Raw genomic sequence first — 10,188 nt, forward strand, 5'->3', positions numbered from 1 at the left:
CATACTAACCCTTGGGTGTTTGGATAATGGATAATTTCATGTTCAATCTCAACTATGAAAACCAAGGGTTTTTGATGTTGATAAAATCACAAGTTTTTCATATCCACTACTTCTTGAGCTTTAACCACCTAATAGTACTTCATTACAAGTACTAACATTAGCTAACTCATTCACACACCAAAAAGATCAAGAATCTATGGTCCGAAAGTCTCAAGTAGTTTTTCATGCCTGTGAAAAACACCTTGGTTTTTCACATCAAGAAAACTTCAGCAAAGAAAATGTTCAAACATATGTTTAGTGCTCTCAACTTGTTTTATGTACCCAATGTGATGAAATACACCATGCTTTAGTAACCATCAATAGCCATGGTACTTATATGATGCTACTACAAGCATATCCCAAAATCATGAAAGTGAAGTAGTGAGCTAACATGAGGAGGAGGAGGCCAAGCACTAAAAGATCTACAATATGAGAATAAGGGATTGTGAATGCCCAACCTCCCCTTGATGCATCAAGTTGACAAGTTGCCTGCTTTGCCAATGTCACACAAGGGGTATTGGCATCCATGCTTGAAGGAATAGAGGGCATTGTCTAACCTCAAGCATTAAGGCTTACTATGCACAATATCTATAACAAACCAAGATCCATGAGAATTGGGTTGCATATTTTAATATACTTTCAGCATACCTCATAGATAGAAATCAGGCACTACACAAGCATATGAAAAGCAAACTCATGGAATCTTTAAAAGAAAACGATTTAGAGATTCAAAAAATAGTACTAGAGAAGGCTGCGACATAACCCAAAGCAATAGAGGTCCAAGCCCTTAGAGGTGATATGCTCAACGAAGAGGAGGATAACAAACTCACTATTGCCAACTTGTTTGCACAACCAATCATCATATGCCTCCCTAGGTTGACATCAAGTGAAAGGTGTGTATTTGCAACCTATCTCATAAAAGCATTTTTCATAAGAGTGTACATGATCTTTAGGTTGGACACTGTTTTTGAAGATGTTTTCCAACAATTCAATCAAAGGAGGTTGGACACTCTTTTTGAAGATGTTTTCCAACAATTCAATCAAAGGAGGTTGTGTCTTGATAGTTGTTCATGAACCTTCTTGAAAGCAGTTGTTCCTAATGGCTCCCTAAAAAGTGGCCGTATGTGCTGTCTAGTGTAAGAGATGACATCCTTAGGTGTGGTCACAGCCTGGGCTATAGCCTAGTGGTAGTGCCCATGCCCTTGAAAGAAGGACGAGTGGGTTCGAATGTACATAAATTGCATCTACTTTCAGTACCCACTTGTACATAGAAAAAGAATGAAGGCGTGGGATGGTCCATCCAATTTTGCGAGGCTTTGGCATACAACGCGTCCGGACAACAATGGGAAAGCGTTGTGACCAAGGTCTAGGATTGGTTGGGCGACGCTACTTAATTTTTAGGACCACATTCAATAGGTGTGTAAAGGACGATCTCTCAAGTTGTGTAGTTAGGGTTTGTGCCTACTTAAGGCTCATGGGGTTTTGACGATGGCGCCACACATTCAATCGCTGCACAGCAGCAGAGTCATTTTGTAATTCGGGTTTTGTTAGCTTCTCTCTCTCTCTCTCTCTCTCTCTCTCTCTCTGTGATGACAAATCTAGATGACGAGACTGAGTCAAGCATCTTTGATGTCAAACGAGGCATTTGTCTGACGAGAGAGAGAGAGAGAGAGAGAGAGAGAGAGAACCCTAGTTCCATATCCCTCTTGCTTGGAGGATGGCCTTCACTCACGGCCTTCTTCTGAGTGCAACGGTGATTTGGCTCATCTAATCTGACAAGCAGAGAGGCATGTTGATTTGGTGGAAACAGTGGTCCTTATTCCCAGCTCTTTTTTTTTTGAAGTTTTAGTGTATTTACCTCAACTGTCTGCTTATAATTTAATTAGGGTTCTCTTGATCGCCTTCTTAGCAAGGAATACATGTATTTGAGTGATATTTTCATTTGTCTTGTTCATTAGTGGCTGTACAGAGAAAATGGATCTTGTCCAAAAGTCTTTGGGTCGTATCCAATAAGAAATAGGAAAGGGTTAAGAGTGACATTGCATTTCTTTTGCAGCTCAGCAATTCACTTGTAATGTGGCTTGAGTCCACACATGATCACTAAGCTTAATTAAATTACAGTCACTAATTAGTAAAACAAACTGTACATTAACATTATTATGTGTAGTATGTATGAGATGTTCATCTCTACTCACTTTGTTTCAAATATATTTTTGTTCTTTAGAGGAACATAGTTTTTATAAAGAGTTGAGATTCTATCACTCCATCCATAGATGGACAGGTTTTGTCATGATGAAAGTCGGCACTTACGACTAAACTAGCAAAAACAAATCACTTTGTTGCTAAAACAATGTTTAAGCAACACTAGCAACAATTATAAATAACAACCAAGAGTTAAAATGATATAAATATGAAATGAACTTTTGAGCTTCTCATTTTTGTGAAACTTATTACTTATAATCTTAAACATTTCAAAAGAAGAAATTTGGAAGATATATCTACATAGAGAAAAAATAATGAACTTTTTTTACCTTTTTAAAGCAATAATCTTTTTGCGTAAACGAATTGATAATATGGTAAACTTGAGTAATAAAATCAAACTTGTTTGAATAAACACAAGAGAGTTTGAATAATTGAGAAAAGGTAACTTTATGTTTAGTTATTTTAGAAATGTTAGAAATGAAGTGAGGCAATCTTAGCATACTAAAGCTGGAATACTTTGCATGTAAATGTTTATTTTATATATCTACATTTAAACCAACACAAGATTGAGAAATCTTGAGGTCCAAAAAAGAACAATGGTCAATATTTCTAGTGTAGTTAAGTTTTGCAAAATCTTTGGGATAAATTCTTTCACTTGGAGAGGTAGGGTTTAAATACATGAAGTCTTGGAAATTGAGATTATTGGGAACAAAAAGGTCATCAACAAAACATCTCACTTGATAAAGATTGTGGATAAAGACAAAACATGTATAAAATGAAAACTAGGTGTTTTGTAGATTTAAATTCATATGTAAAAAGTTGAAAGTTGACAAGAAAAATTGCACAATTAGTATCCATAGGAATATTAATGGTTGGTTTAAATAAGAAATCGTCTAAAATTATATAGAGGTTACCTAAGAGAAAATCTTAACCAAGACAAAATGTCATCTTGGTCTACAATCTAAGCATATATCTTTTTTAATTCTTGGCTATGTCTTGGTTTTTATTTTTCTACCAACAAAAATAAAAATGAAGATCTACGATCTAAGCATATATCTTTTTTAATTCTTGGCTTTGTCTTGGTTTTTGTTTTTCTACCAACAAAATAAAAATGAAGAGTCTATAGTGCTTTGGTTTGTAATGAAAGACTTGAAAAATTATAGATTTGATTCTATTGTGTAAGTCGTTTAAGAAGATTCATATGTTTTGAATCTTTTTTGGAGTCTTCTTTGAAGTTTAAGTGCATTAGAGCATTCCATTTATCTATTGGTAAGGTAAAATCATGCTTGAGGCGGCTTAGATTTTATTGTGTCAAAGGATAGTTTAGAAATTGTGTGATTAGGAGTATTAAACCTCATTGGGTTGAATTAGAGTGAGATTGTTAATTTTTATTCATATCATGTTAGAATTTTTTATACATTGTTAGAATTGGTAGATTAAAAGTAAATTAAATCATTCAAAGACACTTATTTACTTTTATTGTAACTATTAATGAAAGGTAGGATCATAAATCACATTGCAAGTCTTAAATTTTCCAAAAGTAAAACAAATTAGGTCAAATTAGCTCTTGAGAAAATGCGAGCCCGCGGTTATTGTGAAAAAATATATGAAGCTTGTAGATATGAGCTTGAGTCTCATTTTAAGAGTAACACATTTGATAAGATGCATGGGTTTTGAATCTTTTTTGGGGTCTTTTTTGAAGTTTATGTGCATTAGAACATTCCGTTTTTATCTATTGGTAAGGCAAAATCATGGGTCTTTGGTGATTTGAATAAAATCAGAGTTGAAGAGGCTTAGATTTTATTGTGCCAAGGAATAGTTTAGGAATTGTGTGATTAGGAGTATTGAATTCCATTGGGTTGAATTAGAGTGAGATTGTTAATTTTTATTCATATCAGGTTATATTTTTTTATGCATTGTTAGAATTGGTAGATTAAAAGTAAATTAAATCATTCAAAAAATAAGAAAAACACTTAATTACTTATTGTAACTATTAATGAAAGTCTAGGTCATAAATCACATTGCAAGTCCTAAATTCTCAAAAAGCAAAACAAATTAGATTAAATCAACTCTTGAGTAGGAAATGTGAGTCCATGGTATGTGTGTAAAGATATAAGAAGCTTGTAGACATGAGCTTGAGATGTGAGCTTAGACACATAAGCCATGTGCCTAGATAAATTGTGAGTTTGAACACGTGAGCCTCTAGACACGAGTGGAGACGTGAATCTAGAGGTAGGTATACTTAATATAGTATGGATCAATTATTATTGCCATAATGAAAGTTTCTCTTATTATACAATTTGTACTAGTTAGAAATATCGAGAAAAGTTCTTGTTCTTTAGATCTACTATAAAATTAAAGTAAATTATTATCCAATAATTACACACCATCCATGTCATAGGTCTAGTCCTTAGATTTTCTTATAGTAGGTATGCTTATTTCATGCAAGAGAATTATTACCCAATAATTGCACACCATCCATGTCATAGGATTAGTCCCTAGCTTTTCTTCTTGGGTGTTCTTATTTCATGTAGAGAAGTATGTGAGACGAGTCTTATACAAAAAACACATGAACTTGGACATATAAGTGAGACATGAGTCTAGAGGCATGAACTTATGCATGTGAACTTGCATACGTGACTTTGGAGACATGAACCTACATACGTGACTCTAGAGGCATGAGTGTGTAGATGTAAGCCTATTAACGTGAGCTAGAGATGCAAACCTAGACACATGCACCTAGAAACATAAACCCACATGTAAGAACCTAGTAGCAATAGTAGTTTAAAAACAGAAAATGTGGTAGAAAATATTTTTATACCTTATCTAAAAATACCAGGGATTTGTGATGCACATTGGATTTGAACTAATTGTTAGAGACGATAATACAGTCAATTGTAGTGTATCAAACCACACTTTCTCGAACCCATTAACCCTTCAATCCCTAAAAATGACCAGTACTTACTAGAGTGCTCCCTTGTTAAGAAGGCTAGACTCCTTTGGATCTGCCTCAAGTGCGGAGCTTTGGAAAACAAATGAGCCAACAAAACATAGGCATGAGTAGAGGAACATTGGAACACTTGGAAACAAGAGGTGCCATGGTCCTTTGAGCTTCACATTCACCAACTTGCTCTGGAAACAACACCCTAAGTTTTATATAGAAGGCATTCAACTGTTGTATCTTTGGATGAAGCTCTAGTCAAGGAGAGGCAGAGCAAGACCAAGAACCTCATGGTTCGCTCCCACATAAAGTGATAAAGTAGTGTTCAGTTCCACAATGTTTCAAAAATTTGTTTTTGTCAAATCCTGAGTTGGGTTTTACCTAAGCAGACCATGACTAGTAGCCTAATAGCTATACTAACAGTAAATGAGACATGTCTCTTTTGTTGTACAATCAGAGACACGTATTCTCTCCGTACTACTAATAGCAAGCACACACAATGTAAACAAGAGTCTCGCTCTCCACAAGGGTTCATTATAAAAAATAACACGAGGGTGGAGCATTGAGAAAATGCTTTTCTAACACCCCTCCTTAATGTCCACCTATATGTGCGCTACCTCTTCAGTGCAATGTTGAGGTGATAAGATGACGCTCTAGCAAATCTCTTCCTAGAGTCTTTGTGAAAATGTCTGCATACCTCTTGGTCCAATGCCGAGGTGATAAGATGATGCTCTAGCAAAACTCTTCCTAGAGTCTTTGTGAAAATGTCTGCATAATTCTTTGTTGTCGGGTAGGTGTGGGAAATAGACAAGCTCCACCTCTCCATCTGTGTGACAAAACTCACATACATAATAATATTGTATCTCAATGTGCTTTGTATGAGCATGAAACAATGGGTTCTTGGTGATCACCAAGGAACTTTGATTATCGCACAACGACATTGTTGCTCCATTTTGAGAAAAACCCATGTCTCCTAAGATTCTTCTCAATCAGAATGCTTCACATGAAGCAAAGGATGTTGCCTTATATCTCTGTAGAAGAAAGTGCCACTACAGGTTACTTCTTGTTGATCCAGGATATAATTCCAGACCCAATAAGAAAACAATAACCAAAAACATATCTCTTGCTACTATCACAATCTCGTGTCCAATATCTATTGTGAAATCTAGTCAAGGAATTTCTCGATTTGTAAGTGATGTCATATCCAATGTATTTCAACACCCATATCCGTACCTTCCACCAATGGTTCTCTCGATGCTGAATTGAGAATTTACTAAGGACACCAACTGTAAAGTTGATGTTAGGCCGTGTATTGCACATAAAGATCAAATTCCCCACCAACTTCTTGTACTCCTTTATACCCACAAGTGGAGAAGCATATTCCACAGACAGCTTCGCAGGCAACTTCCATGGGTGTAGCCACTGATTTGCACTTAGCCATGCCAAATGCCTTCAAAATTTCTACTGGATACTTTTGTTGAGAAATGAAGATTCCATTTGACTCATGCCAAACCTCAACTCAATGACTTTTGATTGTATCATATTCGTCTCTCTTGATTATATTCTCAGTTTAGTTTACGATCTTAATCACTCTTTCTTAGCATTAATGCTACCTAAGCTAGGTAATTATGATCCTCCTTAGCTTAATCCCATCAGTGGTATCAGAGCTAGTTTCTTAGTGATACAACCCTTCCATTTTCTCTTAGTCCGGAGTCTGTTCTAGGAGTAAAGCACACCGGTGAACGACACGTGGTCATAGGCTGAATGAGCCACTGAGCGTCACGTTGATTCAGCACTCTCGACATTCCTCCTACGCCAAGCCCTGCCTAATCCAGTGCTCGACCTGTGCTTCAATCCTATAGAGCCCGTTCGAAGTTTGACACTGACTCCTTCAGCAGCAGTAGCAGAGCAACACTAGTGTTGCAGCAGCAAGCTTTGACGATCATGTAGCCTAGTTTTTTCTGTTGCGCTGCCGCTGGCTGCTGCGCCCGCCGACTACAACCACAAAGTTGTCGTTTCTTCCCATTGTCACCGTCTTGCGCTGACATCTTCATCGACCAGCACCAACACCGCTCATTCATTTTTTGCCACTTGGCAGTAAATAAGGTGGTCCACGTTTACAAGAAGAAATGGCTTCTTCCATGCAGGGTTAATACATTTCTATTTGAGTTAAAAATTTATTTTAAGGGCTAGTTCACATGCTTTGAGAAATAAAGCATCTTGTATTTACTCTCTTATCTCAAAAGGGGACTAGACAACACTGCCCTTGTCTCATTGGTAAGAGGTAAGACCTTCCCTAATCACACATCATGGGGACTAAAGTACAATTAGATAAATTTGAGGGCAAAGGGTTCCACACTTGGCAGAAAAAGGTACAATTTTAGCTTATGAGAGAAGGAATATGGGGAGTTGTTAAGGGCACAGAGGAGAGACTGGAGCTAAAGCACTTGTATGGGATGAAAAAGATGGTAAGGCATATGGCACCATGAGAGAAGGAATATGGGGAGTTGTTAAGGGCACAGAGGAGAGACCAGAGACTGGAGCTAAAGCACTTGTATGGGATGAAAAAGATGGTAAGGCATATGGCACCATAGCACTTACATCGACCGAGTGATGATTTCATTCACTATGTTTATGAGTGCAAGACATCTTTAGAAGCTTGGGAAACACTTGATAAGAAATTTGGCCCACAAGCTAAGCATTCTAAAATGACCTTGCTCATAGAGTTTTTTAAGCTTCAACAAAATGGCAAAGATATAGTTGTGCATATTAACTATCTTAAAAGCATTATGTCACAACGTGCATCTATTAAACTTCCTATTGAGGAAGATGTAGCCACATTTATTTTACTTTTGCTAGTTTAGATGAGAATTATGATAATCTCATCACTACACTTTCAAATCTACCTACCATCACTTTGGAGGGAACCGTTCTAGCACTGCAAGAATAAGAAATGAAGCTGAAAGCAAGGCTCAACAACAATGGTGGAGCTTACTGCAAGAATAAGAAATGAAGCTGAAAGCAAGGCTCAACAACAATGGTGGAGCTTACTTCACAAAGGGATCCAAATACAACAAAGGATCTAAAAAAGCATGATCATTGACCCAAGACAAAGCAAGCATGAGATGTAGCATTTGCAAGAGGACCAACCATGTGGAGAAAGACTACTATTTCAACAAGAAGAACCAAGTCAATTGCTGAAGACAAAGAAGAAGAAGAACCAAAGACTCCAGATGAGGCCAACCTCATTGAAGAATCATGGGACTCATGGGCATTTTGAGTTACACCACAAAGATCACATTAAACATGAGGCAAATCCTTGTATCTCATTCTCCTTTAAATCCACAAAAGTACTTGTCATAGATGGTAAACTCATCATAGATGTATAGCCACTAGACATATACATCCATCATAGATGGCATATGAAGCTTGCACAAAGGATATCACATGGAGGGGGGTTTGTTGGATAAAGCCATGTAAGATCCATTGGTGTGAATTCATCACATTGCATTCACTCTAAAAAGTTTAAATAAACCTTAGCTAGAAATGAAGGCGGCGGCCAACTCTCCTCAATCATCTCTACCACACCCTTAATTAAAGGGAAATTTCCCCAAATCAAGTGGAGAAAACCGTGTATGCAAGTAGCCTATTTAAAGGCTCAATTCAATGAAGAAAATCCGCATCTTTTCTCGTATCATATTCGTCTCTCTTGATTATACTCTCAGTTTAGTTTTTATGATCTTAATCGCTCTTGCTTAGCATTAATGCTACCTAAGCTAGGTAATTATGATCCACCTTAGCTTAATCCCATCACTCTTTCAGTCTTCCCTGTCCCCATCCCTTTCCCTCCCTCTCTCCCTCTTGCCCTCCAACCCTTCCCCACTCTCTCTAACAAGGTGTTTTCTGTCCACTCTCTCTTTCTCACACCGTTCCCCTCCCATTTCTCTTACTCTCTTTATCCCTCTTCTATCTCTCTCTCTCCTCTATGTATATCCTCTTTCCTTTCTCTCTTCGAGCACCCCATCCCTCTCTCTCTTTTCCCCTCTCTACCTCCCCCTCCATTTTTCTCACATTGTCTCCCTCCCATCTCTCTCTCTCCCCGTCCCTTCTCTGTCACTCTTTCTCTATCTCTCTTTCTCTCTTTCTCTCTCCCCTCCCCTATTCTCGGGTATCTCTCTCTATCTCTCTCCTCTACCCCCCTCTCCTCTCCTCCTCTCCTCCCTCCCTCCCTCTGCCTCCCTTCCCGTTCCTCTCTCTCTCTCTCTCTCTCTCTCTCTCTCGATCTACTCTCACTCTCTCTCCATCTCTCTTTCTACTCCCTTACTCTCTCCTGCTCTCCCCGTCCCCTATTCCTAGGTATCCTTTTCTATCTTGACGCCCTCTTTCTCTCATCCCTCTCCCCTCCCCCTATTCCAAGGTATCCTTTTCTATCGCTTCCCTCTTTCTCTCCATCCCTACCCCTTATTCTCTCTCTCTCTCTCTCTCTCTCTCTCTCTCTCTTTAAAGGTGAGAAATGAGAGGTTGATCAATGTTTCTACACAATTCAAAATTACTAAAAACATGAAATTTTTAGACAAGTACGATAACAATAAAAAAACCATTTAATCTTATGGTGCTCTTATAAATGTTCCTCGTTCTCATCCTCTCTCTCTCTCTCCCCCTCTCTCAAAATACACCCACATCTTCCTACTAAAGTCATTGATCAGTTAACAAAAAGTAGGAAGAAGTACTCAATATAGTGGTTGGTACTTTACCATAAAGATTTGCATGTAAAAAGAACTAGAGGAGTCTTTACACGATTCTTGTTTTCTTATGGAAATGTATGCTGATGTTGCTTGCCCATCGCTTCACACACCCCTGACATCTCTGAAAATGCTGGTAGTAGATGTGATCCCAAACCTTTGCATCTCTTTTAAGACTACAAAACTCAGGTGCCCAAATCTCTCATACCATAGCTTGTTTGTCTTAACATGCATTGGATTCCTTTGCCAGCAACATTATCGCTG

At 37.8% G+C, this 10,188-nt stretch overlaps 1 non-coding gene across 1 annotated transcript; it reads left to right on the forward strand.

Annotated features, from left to right (window-relative positions):
- Positions 1 to 1,620: 1,620 nt before the first annotated feature.
- LOC147619519 (small nucleolar RNA SNOR75) lies at positions 1,621 to 1,698 on the forward strand. The gene has a single exon (XR_015261925.1). It is a non-coding gene; the product is annotated as a small nucleolar RNA SNOR75 (small nucleolar RNA).
- Positions 1,699 to 10,188: the final 8,490 nt, after the last annotated feature.

The sequence above is a fragment of the Cibotium barometz genome, chromosome 33 (assembly GCF_041138505.1).
Source record: "Cibotium barometz isolate CiBa-2024 chromosome 33, ASM4113850v1, whole genome shotgun sequence".
NCBI classification, from domain to species: domain Eukaryota; kingdom Viridiplantae; phylum Streptophyta; class Polypodiopsida; order Cyatheales; family Cibotiaceae; genus Cibotium; species Cibotium barometz.